Below are 23628 nucleotides of genomic sequence, written 5' to 3'. Positions count from 1 at the left end.
AATATCAGTCCAATTTAAAAGTCCCGATTTTAAAATAAATATCGTAGCCAAAGTTTGATCGGAAATAAAGTCCTGTATGTAACATAGGAATAAAAGTCGACTTTATTCCCTTGTGACATAATGTACTACTTTTTCTTCAACCGTTTACCTGCATGTAAAAAAGCGCGAGAAGGGTGAAAAATTGCCAAATTCACCCCTCGCGTAGCGTGTCTATGTTCCTCTTTACGTTTTTCTGTCAGTCCGAACCGAGTAACTGCGAAGGAATGAGAGAGAGAGATATACATACATATAAAGAGACATCTGACGAGGAGGATGAGCGAAACGATATACAATGGAGAACGTCGCGCGGTATATAGTGGAAATAAGTATTCTCAGCGGGTTATATTTTAAGCGGTTGTGTATATAAAACTTGGTAATGAACGGGGTGTTTTTCCCCATTTAGCAAGGGTTGGGGGCGGTGAAGGCGGCGGAAGTGGAGGCGGGTGGCCCTTTCGGTACAATTACGCCGAGTGCGTCGAGTGCCTTTCAAAACTCGCGGAGATTAATCTGTCCATCCGTCTATCTCTCTCCCACTCTTCGTTTTTTTTTTTTTTTCCTACTTCTTTTTCTTTATCTTCATCTTTCCCAGCTGATACTCTCGTTTGTCGATTCCATTCTCCTCTACGCCAATATCGTTTCTAAGCTGTATTTATGACGCATCGATTTTATCTACCAATCCCCCCTCCCCCATTATTCACTTCTTTTAACAGTTTCTGCCTCTTCCATCGAGTGACAATCCTGTTACAGAAAATGCATTGAAAGAAAGACGAAATTTTTTTTTTTTTTCTTTTTTGTCAAGTACGATGTGAAAAAAGTTGGGAGATTTCTTTGTCATCGTCATCTCAATTCCATTCCATGTTTAAAATTGTAGTTATAGTTATGTTATTTTGTCGATGTTCTTTTTCTTTTTTTTTTTATCGTTCTACTTCTTTGCAATAATTCAAACTATTAAGTAGAAAAACTTACGATCAGCAATATTTTACGTCTCTGATGTTACAGATATGTAAACTTTCCTGTAACTTAAGAAACGAGACTGAATGGTAACTAATACCAAAATTTTTCGAATCCTCAAACATACGACGTTTCGATCAAGATAAAAACTTGAAATTCGATTCAGGAAAATCAGGAAAACGTGTGGAAATTCTGATTTATAGATTTTTGGTCAACCACGAAGATGATTATCGTTGTGTTTTTTTTTTTTCAATTCCGATCAATCGATTAATCGACGTTTTCGGTTGACATACCGATTGACCTGCAGAATTATTACGAGGCAGCTTCGATTAATCGAAAGAAACGCTTAATCGATTAATTTAAACTGCCGAGTAATGGATTAATCGCACATCACGAGTCCAGGTATCCTTTAGCAGTTGGCGAAGCGTAGCTTTAGCGATGGTTTTCCTTCAATTTCGCGAAGTACGCGGTGCCTGGAGCCAATTATTGTAATTTTATTATTTGCGCAAGCTGACGCGTTGCGGTGATGAACGTCGTGTAGTACACCCGGAAGTAACTCGCTTCTCGGCAGCAGAAACCAAAGGGTTTATGACTGGTATTATCATATCAGGGAAAAAATATCACGATAAATTATTTACTGCCGTTATAATATTCGCGTGTTACGTGTACGAAGCATAAATCAATCGACGTGTACCTTTCAGACATTCGCGAATGTTGTATATATATATATATATAAGCTTCGAGAAAAATCGGAAGCTACTTCGCTTTTTACTTCAATACTATATTATGTATGCATCTTTGCCGATACCGCAGTGCAGCAGCAACAAATATTCGGTGAGCTTGTGATTAATGAAGGAAACCGCACGAAGGGTTCATTGATTTTCATTTTCATCCGTATTTCAATCATCTACATGTGACGATAAACAGGAGAAATCGAGGAAAAAGCTCTGAGAATATATCGTTTCAACTGATTTATAGCCGTTCCGAATCTGTTCAGTAAAACAGGTATCGTTAAAAAAAAGTGTTTGAATATTTTTGGAATGACGAAAAACGAGGTACACGAAACCATTTTGTTGCAATTGCAACGCAAAATCAGTTTGTGAGGTTTACTCTACTTTTTTAGCTAAGCAAATTTCGCCTTTAGAATTCCGCAGACAGAAAATTGTAAAAAGTTTGTAAATGTTGTAACGTGGAGATTATCATCGATATCAATAAAAGAAGCACAACTTTCTCGCAAATGTTTTCTTGATATCGCATGTGGAGTAGAAGAAGAAAAAAGAAGAAACAGAAAAATCTGACCATGGACCATCGATGCATGTAGAAGCGTAGGATTCTGTGGAAGCGAATAGACGAAAGACGCAGCTCGCGTCTTTTCGCGATGCGCCGCGGCGCAGAAATGCAATTAACCGTAAAGACGTTCCGCAGCGGTTGCCAACGGCGTTACTTTTCGAATATTTTTCCAAATGGTGACCCGTTTCGCCCCGTAATCGTCCGATGTATTCAGCTGAGAGCCACGGTCGTCTCCGAGCAAAGAGTCGACGCGATTTCAGCTTCTTCTTCTTCTTCTTCTTCTTCTTCTTCTTCTTCTTCCTGTGTTTTTTTTTTTCTTTTTCTTGTTCTTCTCATCCCCTCGTAAAAAGCTCAATGCATGTCAAAACATTATATTACCAGGTTACTATTAAATATGTCAAAGCGTCTAAGTTTATTGCATATTGGCTATACGAGAAACGTATAGCCGCAACTCGCCGCGCCCCTCTCAACGCTACATTCGCAAGATAATCGCTATTGTGAATCTATACGCTCGTTTCGCTAACCGATCATCTTCCTCGTCATAATTAGATACCTTATTTTTATCCATCCTTTTATTCGGAGGCTTCTTCTCGTCTTATCCGTAAACTCGAGTCCCACGAACAAGAATTAAGGGCGATCTATTCACGCTGTAGTTTAGAGCCTGAAATTTTACAATCTTATTCGTTCTTGTTTCATTTTGACGAACGATTCAAGGAACGGATTAAAATACAACGCATTTTTGTCTATCTTGGACACTTTGTGCTTAAACTTAAGAAATACCGCATTTCAAAAATTTCACGTTTTTTCATACTTCCTAATTTTACGTACATATTTATTTTATTGCTTCAGCTACATGTTGACTTGAAATTCTCGCTAAAAAAAATTTTCGACGTACTTCTTTGAGTCTTTAATGTGTCTATGGTGTGAATCGGAGACAGTTTTTAAAATTCTACATTCATGGCCTTATGGATAGTTTTGCTTTTGGATCGCTTAATTTGCTCGCTATGGATACTTTCGGGATTCAAGAGAAAACAAACACCTGTGAGCGAGAGTGGAAATTTCTTGTGAACTCTTACATATTTTTTTTAAATCGCTGGTAGTGGTGTAAAAATTATAATGGTCAAAGAATAATAACAGTACCAAGTTTATGAATAGGACAAAATTTAGTTTGTAAAATTTCAAATTATGAACAGCAGAAATGTAGACCGATTAAAACGTGGAAAAGTAACAACGCAGAAAGTAAAAATTCATAATAGGTGACAGAATTAATATGGAGATATAGAAAAATTATATAGAATTTCAGGTGAAAATTGCCGATAAATGTCAAAAATAAAATCACTAAAATAAACGTTGAAATACACCTAGAATAATACAGAAATTTTCCACTGCTATATTGTGGCTTAATTCTTTACTTTTACTTGTCTGTATCTTAACCTTTCCATACTTACCGACTTTCATATACTTGAAAATTACATCGGTAACATTTCAGGATTTTTAATCACTGTCACTGCGTGGGGGTAAAAAACTAGAAGTACTATAATATTGAATTTTCAAAGACGTAAAAATCCAATCCGTCGAATCATCAAAATGTAGAAAGTCCAAGTATAGAAAAATGAAAGTATAGAAACTTGAAATACAAAATGACAAAATATGCAACTGTAAAATCTATAATCCGTACATACGATTCTATACAATAATTATCGAAACGAATTCCGATGATTCTACGCTTTGGCATTCTATATCGTGAAGTGTCTATTTTTTTTGCTTCACTATAATCCGACTTTTTTCACATTTTTCAATTCTATGAATAAAATATTCACCTCTTAAAAAAAAAAAAAAAAAAATCGATACCACGGCCTTTACATGTTTTGATCTTGCTACAATATTACCCTTCCTCTGACCATATTCCGTTTTTCCACCTCCATCCGGTATCGCTAAAGTTAGCAAAAACTGGATCCGATTTACGCGATTCGAAAATTGTTTTCCCGGAGATCAGGGGCACCGCACCCTGATGTAACCCGGTGGATAAACCGAGGGATCGAAGGTCCGGGAAACGCGACGGCGAACTGCATGTTGACCGTAAAGGCAACCGGACCCTAGCCAGTCTATTGAAATATCTGAAACTCAACGGACGCGTCGATTATTCTTATTATTCAGGGTCTTAGGCTGTGCGAGTGAGATATGGTGAATTATGCATCCTCTGGTCAGTCCCCGTCGATACACAAAGTCCCTTTTCCGGTGCCTTCCATGCATAAAGAGTGATAGATCGACCCGGTTCATTTAATATTTAACGGACAGCTAAACTTTCGCGGTATTGATTTTACGACGCTGATGTTTTCGATTTTATACCGTATCGGATTGACTTGATGGAAATCAAAATTTTTTTTTTTTTCACCATAGTCCGGTTTCCTCAAAATTACATTTTTCTACCAACCGTTTAGGCCACGTACGAAGCTTTATTTTTGACAGTCAATTTAACCACACGGAAATTTTTTTCGTTTCGTCGCAGTGCTTTTTGAACATCTTACCAATAGGATTATGAATTTTTTCACGTAACTCAGTTTTTTTCAAATATTATTGAATGTACGATAAAAATATCGTGATGATTCGTCGATACATTTTCAAATGAATACCTCACTGAAATAAGACGAAAAAAAAAAAAAATATTGTCAAGTATGCGTGGATTCGACGGAAAATTCAATGCACAGGTACGAAATTTTCCGGATATTTAGATTTAGGAAAATATCGTCATGCTACGGTGAAAATTCGCTAATTATTTCCTCCAGAAACACTCTCAACGTTATATAGATAAAGAATCAGCGATAAATTCAGTTCTCGATCTCGATATAATATACTTGACACGTGGTACGAGTTGTTTTCTATGAGTAAAAATGACGTAGAAAGTCGCTCGACTAACGATTTCTAATAATTCAACCGGCTTGTCAGAAGTTAGTTTTGATTGAAACAAAGAAAAGTTGGAGAAAATTTTTTAAACAAAATTAGAAACGTTTAGGATCAGACTTTGGTCGTACCGCATAAAATTTCCCATATATAGGTACAGTTCCTGGTAAAAATCGGTCGACTTTTTCTTCTTCTATATCGCATATAATTCGCAGAAGAAAATACTTATAAGCCAGCTCCCGTACAACGCATACAAGAGATGCAGAAATGAGTTTATCCAGAAGTGGAAATTTTTGTTGCAGGGGGATTTTCGGGGTGCATGCAGGGAGAGCCTAGGGCTCGAGTGAAAGGGGGGGGGGGTCCCTTCACGATGATCGACATCGACATACGCGCGGCATAATGTTACGAGTTATAAACGCGGTTGAATACCTCGGGGAAAAGGCACGACAAAAAGATAGAATAAAACGAACGGAAGAGAAAAGAGAAGAAAAAAGAAAAGTCGGAGATTGAGCTGGAAACGAAGTAGAGAAGAATAAAATGTAGCGTATTTTGCATCGAGTTTACCGTACGTATACCGACGACTGCAAATGCGTGCGATGACCATTTTCGGCCCCGCTTAAACGTGTATAAAATCCGAGGGGTAAAACTCGCAGTTTCCGCACGGCTTTATGGACGATTTTTCGCGCGCGTAAAGCCGGATCGGATCGGATCGGATCGGATCGGCCGCTTTGACACCCCTCAGGTTATCCGAGCTATTATTATATATGCAAGTGTGTGCCGTCTATGCCCTAACTCTCACCCCTCCTTCCCATTCGGTTATGCACTCCGGAATGCTAAAATATTCCGTTGCGTATATGACTATTGATTTTTCGGATCGCACGTTACATCCCTCGTGTTCCTCTACGCTGCGGCTACGTAGAACGGACCTCGTTCTACCTGGATCTCGATTTCGAAATGTAACCGGATACACCACGGATGAAGTCACGTGGTGATACCTCGTTTTTTCATTATTTTTTTATCTCTCTTTGTAATTGGAAAAGATATATATGTGCGTGTGTGTGTGTGTGCATATGTATATTGGTAAAAAAAGATGCCAAGTGATTTTAGAAACAGTATCGATTTTTTTTTCTCACAACCCGCAACCCATGATTTATCAATTAAGTTAAATTTTGCAAACGTTTCATCGTATCTAAAATTTAAGAAATTATTTATCCGCGAATCTCTATGATAATCGGCAGAAGTACCTGTTTGAAAAATGAACAATAAAATTTTCATCTCGTCAAACAAATTGACTTATCATATCCAATTTTTCATACCAAATAAGGTATCTCTGTTTATATTCGTATCCGCATAAACTTGAATAATTATTTTTCCAAGTGTTAAAATTACAAAACCGGTTAATCTGATCCAATTTTTATCAGTCGAGAAAGTACTTTGACATCGTGCTTGTTTTCGTTTCCGGAATTCTGACACAAAAAAAAAACGAACATATTCTTGTCAGATTGAAGTACATTGAAAAAAAAGAAAGAAAAAAAAGAAGAATCAACAATGCGTAAGAAGAAATCATTCCAATATTTTTTACAGGGTAGATTTTTGTGGGCGAAATTTTATAGTCACTTCCATCCTTGTCTGATGTTTCTTTTTACTCGAAGCAGAGAAGAAAAACAAACACAAAAGGAGAAAAGTCGATTAAAAAAAAAAAAAAAAAAATGCGAACTCGATAAGAGTCACGAGTGAATGACGCAGCTAAAGAAATACAGTTGAATTTTTCTTCACAATAATTGAAATTAATGAAAGTGAGAAGTTTGCAGGTGGGTTTCGGGCGGAAGTGGAACAAGAACTGTATGCTGTGTAAGAAGGAAGCAAACTCGGTCTTTTCGGGCCGAGCGGAACTTTGCGATATGAGTCGTAGGTGATGTCGAAAAGGAATATTGCAAATACGCGAGGCGAAAAGACCGTTGTTTCCTTGTTGCACATTATTCTTTATACGACAAGAGTACGTTACGCGTTTCTTCACGATGCACGAGATTGAGGTTAGAGTCGCGTAATGTCAGATTTGTTGGCGACAGCGCATGCGCGCAGTAAGAAAATACCACTTTCAACTCCTAGGACATAAAAGTGGTATTCTCTGTACTCGGCGCATGCGCATTCGTAGACTTACTCAACCGTGGTAGAAACCGGTACTTTCTGCACGGAAAACAAACATGGAAAAACGTGTAAAACATGCTCGCGTTACGTAAAAAATACATATTTACCGATCCCAGGAGACAGGATTCCGAAATTGCTTCGGCTCGATTTTGTGTTTACTTATAATTTTTTTTTTTTTTCTTCTTTCGACTTGTTAAACACCGCTGCGCACCTTTCGATGCTGGTAGCAGAGCGCCCTTCGACCCTGGGGGTAAAGGGAGCGCCGCTTCGGGGAGTAGCGACAAAGAACGTGTCATTGTGTTTTGGGCGTGGAGCATTAATACGCGTTGACGTTTTCGACCGCGGTCATTGGAGCAGATAAAAAGGCAAGGGAAGGGAAAAAAATCATGCATCATAAGAGAGACGGAAAAATGTACGACTCTTAAGCCGGCGGTTGAGTGACCGTTGCGCGATAAAAAATATTATGCAATTATTTGCTTCGACGCGATTATAACCAGTTGGGAGAAACCAAACAGTTGATTTTTAATTCATGAGCCAGGACATGTTAACAATTATTAACAACATGGGCGCAGATTCGCGCGTTATAATGCAATTGGATGACAGGGGAAAAAATTGAAAGAAAAATATTAACAAGAAAGAAACGAATCATTTTCTTACGTTCCCAGACGAATATGAGTAATCAACGTATTCGTATATGAGTCGTTCCATATTAAACCGCACACTTCGTCTTCATATATTGTGTTTGACTCTTTTTTTTTTTTTTTTGAATTTCCTGTTATTTTTGTAAATGTATCATCTTTTACGTGTTTCGTAAATTTCTTTTTTGATTTTGATATTTTCCACCCAGTGAAGTGATTTAAAAAATGTTAACACTAAAATTGACTAACAGAAAATAAAAATTACTATAATTTTATTGGGTTAGACAACATGTTCACTAGCTTTTATAAAATTTGCTGATATCAATATGAATTTACCCCAAAAGTGTGCGGTAGTGACGTGGAATGACTCACGTACAGCAAATAAAAACATTATTACATTCGCACAACCTGAACTGGAGTTTATTTGTCGTAAACTCTTCAGTCAATCAACTACGAGTAACGTTAATTTTTTTTTCCTGATTTATGTTCTGATTGCGTGAAGAAGGATTCATTCAAATATGTGAACATATAAAAGAATTTAATTGCGATAAATAGATTTTATTTACTACATGCGAATAGAAACATATTTTGTAGCATGAATATATTGAAAGAAAAAATTGAAACAAAATCCCCGCTGAACTGAAAAAAAATTTACCTCGCGATGAAGGGTTTTTTCATACGTAATTTATCTCCAAATAAATCGACGGCATTGAATTTTATATTACTAGAAGCTGAATATATTCAATCGACAAAAACGAAAAAAAAAAAATGATAATTGTTGTTTGGAGCGATTCGCGAACAGTCAAGTGAAATAACGAATTTTAGCATTTCACTCGTAAAAGTAAAGTAAAATACCGTCTAAATCTCAATGAACTACTTTCACGGATTTCGCTCTTCTACCAAAGAAAAATTCAAACGATCCGAGACATCAGTTATGAGAGAGGATACATAAAAAAAGGTAAGGGATGAACAGGATGGGACATGTATGGAACCTCATGCGCATACGCAGCTGGTGTCCATGTAAACGAATTTAAATACGAGAATTACGTAAAAGGTTGACACCGAGATAGGATCAGCATGCTAAATAGGTGGGAGTCCTGGCTGGGAATGGGGTGGTCAGATATTGATCTGTCTAAGATATCCGGAATTTTAACAACAGGATAAAGTGATGATTTTATGAAATCGTTCGGGGCAATTGACTGGATTATTATACTATCTCGCCCGCATCTCTGCCTGCGGTGCAGCACCGTCATAATCGAGATTCTTTCATCGCTCCCGTAATCCTGAACGTGAAATTTTTCCCTCTTAGGAATAATTGGGTGTCATCGTCCGAACCAAAAGTTAGGAGAAGGGAAAAAAATCGTTTGAATAATTTTCAGAAATTTTCATTCCGTGAATGACACTGAATATGCGATCGAATCAACGTCTATATTATGTCACAGAAATGAATCCGAGAATATTCTAATTACAAGCTCAGATATCAACAATTTTATGAAAAAATTTTACAATTGGAACGTTGAAGATATTTAAATTCCAGCGTTGTGATTCGGTTTTAATGATTTTCGGCTCGTTTTACTCGCCGACGCGAAAATGTATTCGTTGAACAACATATTTGTCGCGCCTATCCACTCTGAAGACATCATTTTTTGTGAAAAGTTTCTCGTGCGTTTTCTCGAAATCTCCATAGTAAACAAAACGAGGCAAGAACCATTAGAATCGGAACAAAATACCAGGATCTAATTATTTTTAGTGTTCTAATTATAAATCTTTGTTTCAAATTGTTGATAACGTAACTTGTGTCATTCGAAATTGCGCAAATTATTTTCATCACTCAGTAGGAATTTTGCTTCATTCTGGTTAACCGTCATCGGCGCGAAAAGCATTTCTGGACATTTTATTTTTCATCGCCTTTGTTGATGATATAAGAAAAGCATTAGTTTCAGTCGAAAATCACTTTTTCTAGTTTAAACGAATTTTTGCGTTTTCGAAACTCTAAAATCCGAGAAACAAGTTCTTAGTAAAATGTCGATCCGTCCGACAAAATCTCGCGATGACATCTGAAACGGCTCGATGAAAAGATTTGAAACTTACAGGATTTTATAATTATACGATGGGCGTGAAAAATTGCCATCTTCCGTTTAATTCAAACTTCCGGTTCTAGCGAAAATGAATCGATTTTCAATTTTTCACCGACGAACATGTACTCTTTCCGAATAAACGATCATGTTTCTCCCAGTTTATATATTTATGATCCAAAAAAAAGATGTAAATTTTTTGTTTTTCAGTGTTTTCGAGATCATCACGGAAGTTTGTCAGGCAGACCGACACTCTTTCCTGTTCACGGCGACGAAGACTATCGCCCTATAAAACTACGTTTCCAACTGGTTTCAACGGTCTTTCCTCTTCGTCCAACTTTTGATTCAGACGGTCCGGCCCGATTCATCCTTAATACGCGTGAATTAATTATCGAGCTTGAGCGGGGCAGCTCGCGTTGCACATAATGAATAACAATGAAGAACAATAAAGTTCGGGCCATCAGACCGCACGAAAATCTCTCTCGGGTCTATCCGGCGGGCTGCCGTTTCCCTGGGACATTAACTTTCGACTAATCCCCGTTTATGCAAATCCGGGAGACTCGGAGCATCTGTTCGCGCAGCGTCGCCGGCCCGAGGGCCCCGATTCTTGACTCTTAATTCTCGATTCTCGGATCTCGGGCTGCCCCGTAATCGAGAACGGTTACGTCATCGTCATCTAAGTTCAGGAGTTCAGAACGCCGCTGCTGACGCTGCAGATGCTCGCTAACGAGAACAATTAGGAGTTCCACTTTACGCTCTAAAAATAAACACGGGGGCCACTTTAAAACTTTACTGTCATAACTACCAACCGCTCAACCAGATGCGACCCCATCTTATATTAATATCCCCCCCTCCCCACCCCTCTGCTTGGGACCACCTCTCCCTTATAACATGTTCGAGACTCTCTTTCGCAACATCTTCGGACAGAACGAGAAACTTGGAGGATGTGAAGAGGGTTCGAGAGTTCTTGGAACCACTTTGGTCATCAGGTAAAAAACGAATTTTTTATTCAATTCCACATGCGCGTCAGTTATTTCGGCTTTTCTCTCGCAGAGTGCACGAGGCGGTTTTTTTTCACCGCGATTTAAATAATTTATCTAGAATTATACACTCGATTATAACCAGAAATGTGACAAAATTTCTACTCTTTTTTCAAACGTCGTACAACAAATGTTCACGTATATGCCGACAGAAATTCACATTACATCTCTTTTCAATGCACTAACAAAAACTGTGTGCTTTTAGTTTGTCAAAATCTTACGAACCCTTGTAATCTGTTAACAAAGTTTACGTTTTCTGTCATATTCGTTATTGAACAGTTTGTCAAGAACTTCCAATAAACATATGATACAAATAACCATCACGAATCTTTCTCGGGTAAACAATCTTGTTCGGGAAGAATAATGAAATTGAAACAGGTGACCATTACAGACATGAAAATCTTCATTTTACAACGCACTGATTTTCATTGGCAGGTGCATTTTCCTGGGAAAGCAATACGGCGCAACTTCCTGCCGCACATATGTTCATCGCATCCCTGAATTTGGAGGAAGCTGGTGAGATCCTTCGATGCATCAAGAGCAGCCAGACTACGTGACAAATTTGAGGAAAAATGGGCCTGACCGCTTCCACTTAGCGGTCTGTCGGCTTTCCCATGACGGAATACCGTCTATGGGCATGAAATTCGTAGACGTAAACGTGTGTGGGACATTCGTTGCGTCGCGACGTCCCGAGGGGAAGCGGACCCTCCAGGACGGAGACAGTCCGGTCGGTCCGGACGTCGCCAAAGCGAGCAGGTGCTGCTTGATCCCTGCACTTCCCCTTTTGCAGATGAATTTCCGTGTTCAAAATCGACCCGGATGAAGAAGACGACCCTCGTGGTGTGTACCTTGTGGGCAAATGACCGCTTCCACGTCACCCGCAGTAACGATCGTCGGTTCGTCGATGTCTTGTTGGACTTGTTGGTTCCGAGTGATCGGTGAACAGGCGAGTCAGGGATGATAAATCGGGAAGTGACTTTGTTTACCGCGATGACGTGTTTCATGTGACTTAAATCTCGTGCAGCAGTGCACGGAGTGTTCATTGATTGGATCGAATAAGATTTATTGCGGTCACTTCAGTTTTCTATTATTTTTTAACTAAAGCTTGGATAGTGTTATTTTTGTGATATTGATAAACACTTTCTTCGTTCGATTGTAATACCGCCAATGAGTTTATTCAATTATTACTTTACATCGAGGATTGATAATATGTAATTCGATTGCCTGATTAGCTGGTGAATTATGATGGTATAGTTTTTAATTGCAGAATTATGTAGACGATTTGTTACTGACAACTTGTCGCTGTGCATTTTCGTTCGATGAATTTTGAATAACGCCGGCATAAAACAACTTTAGACGCTTGCTCTGGCGTCAGTTTGTTAGATGTAACGATTGTGCATGATCTTGATTGCTTTTTTGCGTTCTTGAGAATCGGATTTGTGAAAATTGGGCCGTACGAACTGATTACGAGACAAAAAGTTTTTGCATCCAAAAATCGCAAACAAGTGAAGATGACTCGTTCAGATTTTTTTGGGGATTTTGGTTGATTTAGGTTAATGCTAAGATTTATTCTTGGATACACTATATCGACGTAATTTTGCGGGATGGATTGAAACGCGTACACTCTCGATTAGCTGCAAACAATAGATCGGAAGGGACAACCGAGAAACATGAATATTGTACTTGAGAGCTTAAAGAGATAAAAACGAAAGAGTCGCAAATTCATTGTTAAGAAGTTTCAATTTCAGTTCGTTCAATAAGTTTTATTTCTAGTACAAGTGTTCAAGAGTAACTGCATAGCACAAAAAGCCAGATGGTGTTACAGTGATAGACGTAATGCAGAAGGAGAATAAACATTAAACATCACATGACGCATCCAATAATTGTATGAAATAGAAGGAGTGCGATATTCATTAACCTAACACAATATTAAACTCTGTGATGTGAGTTTTTGAGTATGGATTAAGTTCCAGCCTGCATACAAAAGCAATGCACCTCGACTGTATAACATACGTGTGACATTGTCGAATACGATTGTATCTTGGGCTAAGATGATTGAATAAATGAATTTTTCTGTATTTACTTCGTATGTTTTACCCTGTTCTTCGATTTGTCTGGAGTGCCAGTCGCATCACTTCGAGTGGGAAAAGATGTTGTCCCCAAAATGAAAAAAGAAACAAGGCTAGCCTCTCGTGAATTTGATAGTCAAAATTTTCGCTAAATTTAAAAATGAGTCAATTCATTCTATGACGCTATACATCTACGTGATTTTGCTGGGAAAATCGATTAAGCGCAGTCCCAATACGCTGGAATCAACGCATCAGAAGTTACAGCCAAAAAACCAGAACCTGAATTTTCGACATTTTTCAGCAGGTGCTTTTTCGCTCGCCATTTCTCTCCTGTTGGTCCTACGCTCTTTTCGCTGCGAGTTCTGAGTTCCTGAGGGTCCAATTGGTCAGATAAGGGTCGTTTAAATCGAATCTGAGACCAAAAGTTTTTTGCCCAAAAAAAAAGTAAGGCTAACCCCTTTGTGGTTTTAGCGAAAATTTTCGCGATTTTGAAAAGTGCTGGAATCAATTGATTGTAGCACTGATCGGATGTAATTTTGCGAGAGAAATCGATTGGGCGCAGTCCCAATACGCTGCGATCAACGCATCAGAAGTTACCGCCAAAAAACCAGAACCTGAATTTTCGACATTTTTCAGCAGGTGCTTTTTCGCTCGCCATTTCTCTCCTGTTGGTCCTACGCTCTTTTCGCTGCGAGTTCTGAGTTCCTGAGGGTCCAATTGGTCAGATAAGGGTCGTTTGAATCGAATCTGAGACCAAAAGTTTTTTGCCCAAAAAAAAAGTAAGGCTAACCCCTTTGTGTTTTTGGCGAAAATTTTCGCGATTTTGAAAAGTGCTGGAATCAATTGATTGTAGCACTGATCGGATGTAATTTTGCGAGAGAAATCGATTGGGCGCAGTCCCAATACGCTGCGATCAACGCATCAGAAGTTACCGCCAAAAAACCAGAACCTGAATTTTCGACATTTTTCAGCAGGTGCTTTTTCGCTCGCCATTTCTCTCCTGTTGGTCCTACGCTCTTTTCGCTGCGAGTTCTGAGTTCCTGAGGGTCCAATTGGTCAGATAAGGGTCGTTTAAATCGAATCTGAGACCAAAAGTTTTTTGCCCAAAAAAAAAGTAAGGCTAACCCCTTTGTGTTTTTGGCGAAAATTTTGGCGATTTTGAAAAGTGCTGGAATCAATTGATTGTAGCACTGATCGGATGTAATTTTGCGAGAGAAATCGATTGGGCGCAGTCCCAATACGCTGCGATCAACGCATCAGAAGTTACCGCCAAAAAACCAGAACCTGAATTTTCGACATTTTTCAGCAGGTGCTTTTTCGCTCGCCATTTCTCTCCTGTTGGTCCTACGCTCTTTTCGCTGCGAGTTCTGAGTTCCTGAGGGTCCAATTGGTCAGATAAGGGTCGTTTAAATCGAATCTGAGACCAAAAGTTTTTTGCCCAAAAAAAAAGTAAGGCTAACCCCTTTGTGTTTTTGGCGAAAATTTTCGCGATTTTGAAAAGTGCTGGAATCAATTGATTGTAGCACTGATCGGATGTGATTTTGCGAGAGAAATCGATTGGGCGCAGTCCCAATACGCTGCGATCAACGCATCAGAAGTTACCGCCAAAAAACCAGAACCTGAATTTTCGTCATTTTTCAGCAGGTTCTTTTTCGCTCGCCATTTCTCTCCTGTTGGTCCTACGCTCTTTTCGCTGCGAGTTCTGGGTTCCTGAGGGTCCAATTGGTCAGATAAGGGTCGTTTAAATCGAATCTGAGACCAAAAGTTTTTTGCCCAAAAAAAAAGTAAGGCTAACCCCTTTGTGTTTTTGGCGAAAATTTTCGCGATTTTGAAAAGTGCTGGAATCAATTGATTGTAGCACTGTTCAGATGTAATTTTGCGAGAGAAATCGATTGGGCGCAGTCCCAATACGCTGCGATCGACGCATCAGAAGTTACCGCCAAAAAACCAGAACCTGAATTTTCGACATTTTTCAGCAGGTGGTTTTTCGCTCGCCATTTCTCTCCTGTTGGTCCTACGCTCTTTTCGCTGCGAGTTCTGAGTTCCTGAGGGTCCAATTGGTCAGATAAGGGTCGTTTAAATCGAATCTGAGACCAAAAGTTTTTTGCCCAAAAAAAAAGTAAGGCTAACCCCTTTGTGTTTTTGGCGAAAATTTTCGCGATTTTGAAAAATGCTGGAATCAATTGATTGTAGCACTGTTCAGATGTAATTTTGCGAGAGAAATCGATTGGGCGCAGTCCCAATACGCTGCGATCGACGCATCAGAAGTTACCGCCAAAAAACCAGAACCTGAATTTTCGACATTTTTCAGCAGGTGGTTTTTCGCTCGCCATTTCTCTCCTGTTGGTCCTACGCTCTTTTCGCTGCGAGTTCTGAGTTCCTGAGGGTCCAATTGGTCAGATAAGGGTCGTTTAAATCGAATCTGAGACCAAAAGTTTTTTGCCCAAAAAAAAAGTAAGGCTAACCCCTTTGTGTTTTTGGCGAAAATTTTCGCGATTTTGAAAAGTGCTGGAATCAATTGATTGTAGCACTGATCGGATGTAATTTTGCGAGAGAAATCGATTGGGCGCAGTCCCAATACGCTGCGATCAACGCATCAGAAGTTACAGCCGAAACACCAGAACCTGAATTTTCGACATTCTTCAGCAGGTGCTTTTTCGCTCGCCATTTCTCTCCTGTTGGTCCTACGCTCTTTTTGCTGCGAGTTCTGAGTTCCTAAGGGTCCAATTGGTCAGATAAGGGTCGTTTAAATCGAATCTGAGACCAAAAGTTTTTTGCCCAAAAAAAAAGTAAGGCTTTGTGTTTTTGGCGAAAATTTTCGCGATTTTGAAAAGTGCTCGAATCAATTGATTGTAGCACTGATCGGATGTAATTTTGCGAGAGAAATCGATTGGGCGCAGTCCCAATACGCTGCGATCACCGCATCAGAAGTTACAGCCGAAACACCAGAACCTGAATTTTCGACATTCTTCAGCAGGTGCTTTTTCGCTCGCCATTTCTCTCCTGTTGGTCCTACGCTCTTTTTGCTGCGAGTTCTGAGCTCCTAAGGGTCCAATTGGTCAGATAAGGGTCGTTTAAATCGAATCTGAGACCAAAAGTTTTTTGCCCAAAAAAAAAGTAAGGCTAACCCCTTTGTGTTTTTGGCGAAAATTTTCGCGATTTTGAAAAGTGCTGGAATCAATTGATTGTAGCACTGATCGGATGTGATTTTGCGAGAGAAATCGATTGGGCGCAGTCCCAATACGCTGCGATCAACGCATCAGAAGTTACCGCCAAAAAACCAGAACCTGAATTTTCGACATTTTTCAGCAGGTGCTTTTTCGCTCGCCATTTCTCTCCTGTTGGTCCTACGCTCTTTTCGCTGCGAGTTCTAAGTTCCTGAAGGTCTAATTGGTCAGATAAGGGTCGTTTAAATCCAATCTGAGACCAAAAGTTTTTTGCCCAAAAAAAAAGTAAGGCTAACCCCTTTGTGTTTTTGGCGAAAATTTTCGCGATTTTGAAAAGTGCTGGAATCAATTGATTGTAGCACTGATCGGATGTGATTTTGCGAGAGAAATCGATTGGGCGCAGTCCCAATACGCTGCGATCAACGCATCACAAGTTACAGCCAAAAAACCAGAACCTGAATTTTCGACATTTTTCAGCAGGTGCTTTTTCGCTCGCCATTTCTCTCCTGTTGGTCCTACGCTCTTTTCGCTGCGAGTTCTGAGTTCCTGAGGGTCCAATTGGTCAGATAAGGGTCGTTTAAATCGAATCTGAGACCAAAAGTTTTTTGCCCAAAAAAAAAGTAAGGCTAACCCCTTTGTGGTTTTAGCGAAAATTTTCGCGATTTTGAAAAGTGCTGGAATCAATTGATTGTAGCACTGATCGGATGTAATTTTGCGAGAGAAATCGATTGGGCGCAGTCCCAATACGCTGCGATCAACGCATCAGAAGTTACCGCCAAAAAACCAGAACCTGAATTTTCGACATTTTTCAGCAGGTGCTTTTTCGCTCGCCATTTCTCTCCTGTTGGTCCTACGCTCTTTTCGCTGCGAGTTCTGAGTTCCTGAGGGTCCAATTGGTCAGATAAGGGTCGTTTAAATCGAATCTGAGACCAAAAGTTTTTTGCCCAAAAAAAAAGTAAGGCTAACCCCTTTGTGTTTTTGGCGAAAATTTTCGCGATTTTGAAAATGCTGGAATCAATTAATTGTAGCACTGATCGGAAGTAATTTTGCGAGGGAAATCGATTGGGCGCAGTCCCAATACGCTGCGATCAACGCATCAGAAGTTACAGCCAAAAAACCAGAACCTGAATTTTCGACATTTTTCAGCAGGTGCTTTTTCGCTCGCCATTTCTCTCCTGTTGGTCCTACGCTCTTTTCGCTGCGAGTTCTGAGTTCCTGAGGGTCCAATTGGTCAGATAAGGGTCGTTTAAATCGAATCTGAGACCAAAAGTTTTTTGCCCAAAAAAAAAGTAAGGCTAACCCCTTTGTGTTTTTGGCGAAAATTTTCGCGATTTTGAAAAGTGCTGGAATCAATTGATTGTAGCACTGATCGGATGTAATTTTGCGAGAGAAATCGATTGGGCGCAGTCCCAATACGCTGCGATCAACGCATCAGAAGTTACAGCCAAAACACCAGAACCTGAATTTTCGACATTCTTCAGCAGGTGCTTTTTCGCTCGCCATTTCTCTCCTGTTGGTCCTACGCTCTTTTTGCTGCGAGTTCTGAGTTCCTAAGGGTCCAATTGGTCAGATAAGGGTCGTTCAAATCGAATCTGAGACCAAAAGTTTTTTGCCCAAAAAAAAAGTAAGGCTAACCCCTTTGTGTTTTTGGCGAAAATTTTCGCGATTTTGAAAAGTGCTGGAATCAATTAATTGTAGCACTAATCGGATGTAATTTTGCGAGGGAAATCGATTGGGCACAGTCTCAATACGCTGCGATCAACGCATCAGAAGTTACAGCCAAAAAACCAGAACCTGAATTTTCGACATTTTTCAGCAGGTTCTTTTTCGCTCGCCATTTCTCTCCTGTTGGTCCTACGCTCTTTTCGCTGCGAGTTCTGGGTTCCTGAGGGTCCAATTGGTCAGATAAGGGTCGTTTAAATCGAATCTGAGACCAAAAGTTTTTTGCCCAAAAAAAAAGTAAGGCTAACCCCTTTGTGTTTTTGGCGAAAATTTTCGCGATTTTGAAAAGTGCTGGAATCAATTGATTGTAGCACTGATCGAATGTAATTTTGCGAGAGAAATCGATTGGGCGCAGTCCCAATACGCTGCGATCAACGCATCAGAAGTTACCGCCAAAAAACCAGAACCTGAATTTTCGACATTTTTCAGCAGGTGCTTTTTCGCTCGCCATTTCTCTCCTGTTGGTCCTACGCTCTTTTCGCTGCGAGTTCTGAGTTCCTGAAGGTCCAATTGGTCAGATAAGGGTCGTTTAAATCCAATCTGAGACCAAAAGTTTTTTGCCCAAAAAAAAAGTAAGGCTAACCCCTTTGTGTTTTTGGCGAAAATTTTCGCGATTTTGAAAAGTGCTGGAATCAATTGATTGTAGCACTGATCGGATGTGATTTTGCGAGAGAAATCGATTGGGCGCAGTCCCAATACGCTGCGATCAACGCATCAGAAGTTACCGCCAAAAAACCAGAACCTGAATTTTCGTCATTTTTCAGCAGGTTCTTTTTCGCTCGCCATTTCTCTCCTGTTGGTCCTACGCTCTTTTCGCTGCGAGTTCTGGGTTCCTGAGGGTCCAATTGGTCAGATGAGGGTCGTTTAAATCGAATCTGAGACCAAAAGTTTTTTGCCCAAAAAAAAAGTAAGGCTAACCCCTTTGTGTTTTTGGCGAAAATTTTCGCGATTTTGAAAAGTGCTGGAATCAATTGATTGTAGCACTGATCGGATGTAATTTTGCGAGAGAAATCGATTGGGCGCAGTCCCAATACGCTGCGATCAACGCATCAGAAGTTACCGCCAAAAAACCAGAACCTGAATTTTCGACATTTTTCAGCAGGTGCTTTTTCGCTCGCCATTTCTCTCCTGTTGGTCCTACGCTCTTTTCGCTGCGAGTTCTGAGTTCCTGAGGGTCCAATTGGTCAGATAAGGGTCGTTTAAATCGAATCTGAGACCAAAAGTTTTTTGCCCAAAAAAAAAGTAAGGCTAACCCCTTTGTGTTTTTGGCGAAAATTTTCGCGATTTTGAAAATGCTGGAATCAATTAATTGTAGCACTGATCGGAAGTAATTTTGCGAGGGAAATCGATTGGGCGCAGTCCCAATACGCTGCGATCAACGCATCAGAAGTTACAGCCAAAAAACCAGAACCTGAATTTTCGACATTTTTCAGCAGGTGCTTTTTCGCTCGCCATTTCTCTCCTGTTGGTCCTACGCTCTTTTCGCTGCGAGTTCTGAGTTCCTGAGGGTCCAATTGGTCAGATAAGGGTCGTTTAAATCGAATCTGAGACCAAAAGTTTTTTGCCCAAAAAAAAAGTAAGGCTAACCCCTTTGTGTTTTTGGCGAAAATTTTCGCGATTTTGAAAAGTGCTGGAATCAATTGATTGTAGCACTGATCGGATGTAATTTTGCGAGAGAAATCGATTGGGCGCAGTCCCAATACGCTGCGATCAACGCATCAGAAGTTACAGCCAAAACACCAGAACCTGAATTTTCGACATTCTTCAGCAGGTGCTTTTTCGCTCGCCATTTCTCTCCTGTTGGTCCTACGCTCTTTTTGCTGCGAGTTCTGAGTTCCTAAGGGTCCAATTGGTCAGATAAGGGTCGTTCAAATCGAATCTGAGACCAAAAGTTTTTTGCCCAAAAAAAAAGTAAGGCTAACCCCTTTGTGTTTTTGGCGAAAATTTTCGCGATTTTGAAAAGTGCTGGAATCAATTAATTGTAGCACTAATCGGATGTAATTTTGCGAGGGAAATCGATTGGGCACAGTCTCAATACGCTGCGATCAACGCATCAGAAGTTACAGCCAAAAAACCAGAACCTGAATTTTCGACATTTTTCAGCAGGTTCTTTTTCGCTCGCCATTTCTCTCCTGTTGGTCCTACGCTCTTTTCGCTGCGAGTTCTGGGTTCCTGAGGGTCCAATTGGTCAGATAAGGGTCGTTTAAATCGAATCTGAGACCAAAAGTTTTTTGCCCAAAAAAAAAGTAAGGCTAACCCCTTTGTGTTTTTGGCGAAAATTTTCGCGATTTTGAAAAGTGCTGGAATCAATTGATTGTAGCACTGATCGAATGTAATTTTGCGAGAGAAATCGATTGGGCGCAGTCCCAATACGCTGCGATCAACGCATCAGAAGTTACCGCCAAAAAACCAGAACCTGAATTTTCGACATTTTTCAGCAGGTGCTTTTTCGCTCGCCATTTCTCTCCTGTTGGTCCTACGCTCTTTTCGCTGCGAGTTCTGAGTTCCTGAAGGTCCAATTGGTCAGATAAGGGTCGTTTAAATCCAATCTGAGACCAAAAGTTTTTTGCCCAAAAAAAAAGTAAGGCTAACCCCTTTGTGTTTTTGGCGAAAATTTTCGCGATTTTGAAAAGTGCTGGAATCAATTGATTGTAGCACTGATCGGATGTGATTTTGCGAGAGAAATCGATTGGGCGCAGTCCCAATACGCTGCGATCAACGCATCAGAAGTTACCGCCAAAAAACCAGAACCTGAATTTTCGTCATTTTTCAGCAGGTTCTTTTTCGCTCGCCATTTCTCTCCTGTTGGTCCTACGCTCTTTTCGCTGCGAGTTCTGGGTTCCTGAGGGTCCAATTGGTCAGATGAGGGTCGTTTAAATCGAATCTGAGACCAAAAGTTTTTTGCCCAAAAAAAAAGTAAGGCTAACCCCTTTGTGTTTTTGGCGAAAATTTTCGCGATTTTGAAAAGTGCTGGAATCAATTGATTGTAGCACTGATCGGATGTAATTTTGCGAGAGAAATCGATTGGGCGCAGTCCCAATACGCTGCGATCAACGCATCAGAAGTTACCGCCAAAAAACCAGAACCTGAATTTTCGACATTTTTCAGCAGGTGCTTTTTCGCTCGCCATTTCTCTCCTGTTGGTCCTACGCTCTTTTCGCTGCGAGTTCTGAGTTCCTGAGGGTCCAATTGGTCAGATAAGGGTCGTTTAAATCGAATCTGAGACCAAAAGTTTTTTGCCCAAAAAAAAAGTAAGGCTAACCCCTTTGTGTTTTTGGCGAAAATTTTCGCGATTTTGAAAATGCTGGAATCAATTAATTGTAGCACTGATCGGAAGTAATTTTGCGAGGGAAATCGATTGGGCGCAGTCCCAATACGCTGCGATCAACGCATCAGAAGTTACAGCCAAAAAACCAGAACCTGAATTTTCGACATTTTTCAGCAGGTGCTTTTTCGCTCGCCATTTCTCTCCTGTTGGTCCTACGCTCTTTTCGCTGCGAGTTCTGAGTTCCTGAGGGTCCAATTGGTCAGATAAGGGTCGTTTAAATCGAATCTGAGACCAAAAGTTTTTTGCCCAAAAAAAAAGTAAGGCTAACCCCTTTGTGTTTTTGGCGAAAATTTTCGCGATTTTGAAAAGTGCTGGAATCAATTGATTGTAGCACTGATCGGATGTAATTTTGCGAGAGAAATCGATTGGGCGCAGTCCCAATACGCTGCGATCAACGCATCAGAAGTTACAGCCAAAACACCAGAACCTGAATTTTCGACATTCTTCAGCAGGTGCTTTTTCGCTCGCCATTTCTCTCCTGTTGGTCCTACGCTCTTTTTGCTGCGAGTTCTGAGTTCCTAAGGGTCCAATTGGTCAGATAAGGGTCGTTCAAATCGAATCTGAGACCAAAAGTTTTTTGCCCAAAAAAAAAGTAAGGCTAACCCCTTTGTGTTTTTGGCGAAAATTTTCGCGATTTTGAAAAGTGCTGGAATCAATTAATTGTAGCACTAATCGGATGTAATTTTGCGAGGGAAATCGATTGGGCACAGTCTCAATACGCTGCGATCAACGCATCAGAAGTTACAGCCAAAAAACCAGAACCTGAATTTTCGACATTTTTCAGCAGGTTCTTTTTCGCTCGCCATTTCTCTCCTGTTGGTCCTACGCTCTTTTCGCTGCGAGTTCTGGGTTCCTGAGGGTCCAATTGGTCAGATAAGGGTCGTTTAAATCGAATCTGAGACCAAAAGTTTTTTGCCCAAAAAAAAAGTAAGGCTAACCCCTTTGTGTTTTTGGCGAAAATTTTCGCGATTTTGAAAAGTGCTGGAATCAATTGATTGTAGCACTGATCGAATGTAATTTTGCGAGAGAAATCGATTGGGCGCAGTCCCAATACGCTGCGATCAACGCATCAGAAGTTACCGCCAAAAAACCAGAACCTGAATTTTCGACATTTTTCAGCAGGTGCTTTTTCGCTCGCCATTTCTCTCCTGTTGGTCCTACGCTCTTTTCGCTGCGAGTTCTGAGTTCCTGAAGGTCCAATTGGTCAGATAAGGGTCGTTTAAATCCAATCTGAGACCAAAAGTTTTTTGCCCAAAAAAAAAGTAAGGCTAACCCCTTTGTGTTTTTGGCGAAAATTTTCGCGATTTTGAAAAGTGCTGGAATCAATTGATTGTAGCACTGATCGGATGTGATTTTGCGAGAGAAATCGATTGGGCGCAGTCCCAATACGCTGCGATCAACGCATCAGAAGTTACCGCCAAAAAACCAGAACCTGAATTTTCGTCATTTTTCAGCAGGTTCTTTTTCGCTCGCCATTTCTCTCCTGTTGGTCCTACGCTCTTTTCGCTGCGAGTTCTGGGTTCCTGAGGGTCCAATTGGTCAGATGAGGGTCGTTTAAATCGAATCTGAGACCAAAAGTTTTTTGCCCAAAAAAAAAGTAAGGCTAACCCCTTTGTGTTTTTGGCGAAAATTTTCGCGATTTTGAAAAGTGCTGGAATCAATTGATTGTAGCACTGATCGGATGTAATTTTGCGAGAGAAATCGATTGGGCGCAGTCCCAATACGCTGCGATCAACGCATCAGAAGTTACCGCCAAAAAACCAGAACCTGAATTTTCGACATTTTTCAGCAGGTGCTTTTTCGCTCGCCATTTCTCTCCTGTTGGTCCTACGCTCTTTTCGCTGCGAGTTCTGAGTTCCTGAGGGTCCAATTGGTCAGATAAGGGTCGTTTAAATCGAATCTGAGACCAAAAGTTTTTTGCCCAAAAAAAAAGTAAGGCTAACCCCTTTGTGTTTTTGGCGAAAATTTTCGCGATTTTGAAAAGTGCTGGAATCAATTGATTGTAGCACTGATCGAATGTAATTTTGCGAGAGAAATCGATTGGGCGCAGTCCCAATACGCTGCGATCAACGCATCAGAAGTTACCGCCAAAAAACCAGAACCTGAATTTTCGACATTTTTCAGCAGGTGCTTTTTCGCTCGCCATTTCTCTCCTGTTGGTCCTACGCTCTTTTCGCTGCGAGTTCTGAGTTCCTGAAGGTCCAATTGGTCAGATAAGGGTCGTTTAAATCCAATCTGAGACCAAAAGTTTTTTGCCCAA

General features: G+C 40.3%; 1 long non-coding RNA gene across 4 annotated transcripts in view; it reads left to right on the top strand.

The window, feature by feature from the left end:
• The window catches only part of LOC124183633, a 184667-nt gene extending 171507 nt beyond the window's left edge, over nucleotides 1–13160 (top strand). For all 4 annotated transcript variants that reach the window (XR_006871020.1, XR_006871019.1, XR_006871018.1 and 1 more), the window contains 2 exons: nucleotides 10253–11031; nucleotides 11518–13160. This is a non-coding gene — a long non-coding RNA (uncharacterized LOC124183633). The remainder of the gene's footprint in view (nucleotides 1–10252; nucleotides 11032–11517) is intronic.
• Nucleotides 13161–23628: the final 10468 nt, after the last annotated feature.

This window comes from Neodiprion fabricii, chromosome 5 (genome assembly GCF_021155785.1).
Source record: "Neodiprion fabricii isolate iyNeoFabr1 chromosome 5, iyNeoFabr1.1, whole genome shotgun sequence".
Lineage (NCBI taxonomy): Eukaryota > Metazoa > Arthropoda > Insecta > Hymenoptera > Diprionidae > Neodiprion > Neodiprion fabricii.
The sequence above is the reverse complement of the archived record's forward strand: the minus strand, read 5'-3'. Positions and strand labels throughout refer to the sequence as shown.